Source organism: Rhipicephalus microplus, chromosome 6 (genome assembly GCF_043290135.1).
Source record: "Rhipicephalus microplus isolate Deutch F79 chromosome 6, USDA_Rmic, whole genome shotgun sequence".
Taxonomy (NCBI): Eukaryota; Metazoa; Arthropoda; class Arachnida; order Ixodida; family Ixodidae; genus Rhipicephalus; species Rhipicephalus microplus.
In genome coordinates this window covers 83,245,663-83,250,355 of record NC_134705.1, presented here as the reverse complement: position 1 = coordinate 83,250,355, position 4,693 = coordinate 83,245,663, and the positions used below count along the sequence as shown (strand labels likewise).

General features: G+C 52.1%; 1 non-coding gene across 1 annotated transcript; it reads left to right on the top strand.

Annotated features, from left to right (window-relative positions):
• The first annotated feature begins 513 nt into the window (after positions 1-513).
• LOC142766471 (U2 spliceosomal RNA) lies at positions 514-696 on the top strand. Its single transcript, XR_012884537.1, has one exon. It is a non-coding gene; the product is annotated as a U2 spliceosomal RNA (small nuclear RNA).
• Positions 697-4,693: the final 3,997 nt, after the last annotated feature.

The window sequence follows — 4,693 nt, the reverse complement described above, 5'->3', positions numbered from 1 at the left end:
CAAGTGTGCCTTCCATTCTTCCTTTCCGATTTGTGTCTGGCCAAATTATGTCCATGCATTATGAACACTTCGTCGTGTGATCGCTTCTTGTTAGATTTGAAACAAACTCCTCTTTCTACTATTGTGTCCTGCCAAATTATGGCCGAGTATTGTGTATCACTGTTACCTGAACGCGCCCTGATTTGAATTCAATAAACTTACTTTTGTGTAGTAGTACTAGCACATAACTGTGTTGTACATACATATTTGTACACGTGAATAAAATTTAAAAAAAAAAGTACAAACTGTATAATGTTAACAAGCGCGCTCTTTTTCCTCCTATTGGCCAAGTGTTCCTTCTATTCTATTCTTCTTTTCCGATTTCTGTCTGGCCAAATTATGTCTATGCATTATGTACACGTCGTCATGTGAGCGCTTCTTTTTAGAACTGAAACAAACTCCTCCTGGTACTATTGTGTCCGGCCAAATTAAGGCCGAGTATTGTGTATCACTCTTACCTGAACATGCCCTGATTTAACTCAATAAGCTTCTCTATGTGTAGTATCTGTTCTTATCAGCTTAATATCTGATACGGATCCTATTTGGATCCAAGATATTAAACTTATTTTTGCATTGCGGTGGAGTGCTTGAAGCTTGCTTCACCTCCACCACGGGTTGGCCCGGTATTGCACTACCTCCGGGATCGGCCCACTCACCCCTGCGGGGGTGAGTTCGACAATAAATTCAATGACAGAAAGAGTGTTCGAATTTACCAAGGATATCGGGGTAAACGGCGTGGGTGCGGCGAGTGTCCGAGACGGTGGCGTCACGCCGCCCCGGCTGACGCGGTATTCGCGTGCGGGGAGTGCGCTAGCTGTGTTTACACGTACGATTGCTGTGGGAAAATAAATGTTTCTGTGGAAATTTCATAATTAGAGGCCCCACTTTTTTTTGGTTATGTTCACGCGTACATACTCAAGTTTTTTTATTTTTTTAAACATCCCTACACATATTAATAAAACTATTGAGTAATTTATTATTACTGTTTCGGAGGAAAGCTAGAAGTGTGTATACGATGTGTATGTACATATGTGTGTAGAAGTGTGTATGTATGTGCCAAGCTAATTCCGCTTTTCCAATTCACCCGTTTCGGAACGAAAAATAAAACAGCCTCTAGAAAATGGTTGTTGGTGTTTCTGTTTACAGTTGCAGTGACAAACGAAGGCATTTTTATTTCACATCTTCACGCGACGTCTTAACCTGAAGATGCGTGCTCTCACCGCGTCTATGCATCTACACTATTCCCCATCACAAATTAAAATCGCAAAGAACGCCACAGGACCCACCCCGCACACACCTGCTGTACGGTGGAGCGGCAAAGCCCCGATTTGCTTTTTCTATGTCCACTGACCTGGGTCCCAGCTTCTGCCAGCGGTGGCTGTAATTCATTGCCACGCGGTCAGCTACCTCGCTGGCGCCCTCAGCCATCACCTTGATGACGATATGATGATATGTTAGGTATGACGTCCCAAAACCAACATATGATTATGAGAGACGCCGTAATGGAGGGCTCCGGAAATTTCGACCACCTGAAGTTCTTTAACGTGCACCCTAATCTGACCACAGGGAAATGCAGCCGCCGCGGCCGGGTTTCGATCCCACAACCTGCGGGTCAGCAGGCGAGTACCTTACAGCCACTAGACCACCACGATGGACATCGCCTTGTTGATCACACACTACATTTCTGAACACCATCTCATACCAGCTCATCCACCGTTGGCTCTCGTTAATTACAACAAACATCCTCGCACGCTCACCTCAATGGAATTGCCAGTTGCTGGAAGTTCCAAGAAAATTGCGCACTAGACGTACGGACGCACGACGCACGTACCTGAAGCGCAGTGGAACCCAGGACGCGTGACATCACGTCCCGGGCGAGCTTTGCTGTGCTTTGCCTCTGTACCCACTCATTACTCCTCACAGCTTCACTAAGCCGAGTATGTAGAAGTCGAAGAAGCAGAACAACAAACCGGCCAATCCCCCACAGTGGGTGTGAGCCACAAGTGAAGGCCAACAAAAACGAGCAACACCAGCGAGCGCAGTGACGAAGCTATCGTATGGGGCGAAATAATCCACAAATATGGCTGCACGTTGACGCACGGTCGCATTTGTGCAACCACCCGTCTCCCGAAGACCGTCTGTCGCGAGTCTTCTCGCACGTTACTCAGCGGAATTCGACGAAAAGCGCAGGCGAGTACTTCTCCACTGATTTCCGCGACCACTTGACGACCGCCTTCTGACGACCGCCTCATGTCCGTCTGGCACGATCGACGGAGCGCCGCACCAGCGCCTCGTACACGCCACCATAGCACTCCTACCCCTCGGAATCAGCAAAACTTGGACAAGCATTTACGACCACGACAGGCAGAGCCTGCCGGCCCGTTGAACTCTTGAACGACATCACAGCGGCATGTCGCACACTCACGTTCCGTCACCCTCTGCCACATGACCCTTCATTCAACGGCTTCACAACGCACGCGGTAGACGTTTCGCACGCATTCCCGGGTCTGCCTTTTACGGCAGGACCTTCGTCAACCTCGGTGCCGTGTTCCGCCACGTCGGAACTTGCAAGGCATACGTTGAGCGCGCTGAAGCAGCCAAAGGCAACACCTTTTTGCCGATGATTGTGGGCGTCATTGCAGAGGCGTTGCTTGGGCAGCCAGCGTAGAAGCCATGTTGGATGGGTGACGTAGTCACATTTTGCACAGTCATTTTTTTTCTTTTTTCCTTCCAGGCTTTGGTGCTCGAGTTGGACATGTACACTATGCATCAGTTTTTGAAACAAGTGCTGTAGCATCCCTCGCGACATGCCTGATAATGTTCGCCGGCAAGCATTTGGTGTGACGTCATGGTTACATTCGAGAGTACGCATGCAAGCAAGCACGCGTGGCTTTGACCTCTGGGAAAAAGAAGGTTTCAGTTTTAATATGTTTGTAAGCGAAAGAAGAAACTTCAAGCGGACTAGGGATAAAAGCAATGCCGTGAAGCCATCGCCGCCGCTGTCGGTGCACAATGCTGGTTGTGCATGGGTGGACGTCGGAATTGCTTTGCTACTGTTTGCCTGGCTTTTGGCCAGGACCAAGTATGAGGTGTGAAAGAATAGATTTTAATTAAGTGCTAATGAATTGCATCGCTTCTCGGCCTTTTTGCTAGTCCAATTGACGAGTTAGCTGCTTTTTCGCGCGAGTCGCAGGACGGACCTGGGGTCACGTCAAGCCGACGTCGACCCCCGGGTCTCGCTGCAAAGGAAGTCTTCCAGCCTCCCGGGAGCTGCCGTTCCAGCCTGCAGTTCCTGGCCTCCGGTCCCGGGCCCTTCTGCTCGGTGACCCCCACCCCATGCCTGGCGACGCACGGACTCGGACCCGCCTGCTTCCCTGGCTCCTCCCGTCCCGTCGCCTACCTCTTTGCCACCAGATCTCGGACCCAGCACCTGCTGAGCCTGTATACTAGCACGCAGCACTCCTGCGTACCCACCAGTCACGCCCCCCCTCGTCTTCCTTGGAGGAGCGCCCCACCAGTGCCCATCATGGCAGCTCAATCGAACCTCCCGGTGAGGGAGAATTGTTTTTTCTTTAATGTGCCTGACGGCGATTTTTGTATAGATGATTTAATTGACGCTGTAGAGCGTACCGCGGGGGAGGATAGCGTGCACGTCCTCCAGCATATGGGAGGCGCGAGATTTCTTGTGTGCACGCGCACTGCGGCTCAAGCCACCAAATTAATGGTGGAAGAAGGTTTTGTAGTGCGTAACGAGAAAGTAGCAGTGAGGCAGTGGGGCCTCCGATTACGTTTGTCAACGTGTTTCGTTACCCCGCCTACCTCCCCGAGGACCCCTTGGTTAATGCACTGGCCCAGTACGGGAAAGTGAAGAGCGTGGCTTTCGCGACGGTCACAAACCGGCAAAACAAACTCAATGGTGTGCGTGTTGTACGCATCGAAATGTTAAAACCAGTGCCAAACTTTGCGACCGTCGCGGGGCACCGTGTAATGTTTGAGTACAGGGGCATGAGGCGTGTTTGCGCGAGATGCAGCGACACGGGGCACATAGCCTCTGCGTGCCAAACTCCTTATTGCAAGCGCTGTGGCACTTTTGGCCACGAGACAGAGGGCTGCGAAGCCGAATGCCAAAGATGCGGCGGCCACCACGGGACCAGGGAGTGCTTCAGGAGGCGTTCTTATGCGTCAGCCGCCCGCGGGCTCTCATTGGTCTCAGACCTCGCGTCCAACCCGAACCGACCAAGTGGTCCGTCACCCCCCAGGCCGGGAGAACAGAAGTCGAGCCTTCAAGTCTTGTCGCCCAAGACAGCGCCCCGTACGACCGCAAGGGAGACCCTCACTAGCGACCGAGATACGGACACTGACCCGTCCACCGGGGGTAGCAGCACAGCGACATCATCTGCCGACGAGGAAAAGAGTCCTGACAGTAGAGAGGATGCGTCCACCTTGTCTTCTGAAGCGGAGTCAAGCGAATTTGCCACAGATCCGGCGCTGTCACCCCCCTCTTCCTCGCCTGCCCCCCCGACAGCTCAGGACGACAGTCCAACCGTGACGCCGGAGCGGATTGAGGTAGAGTCTTTCACCGAGACAGGAGAGCTCCCCCCCCCCTCCAGCCTAACACCCGCCAATGTGCTGGCGCCCGTAACTACACGAGATT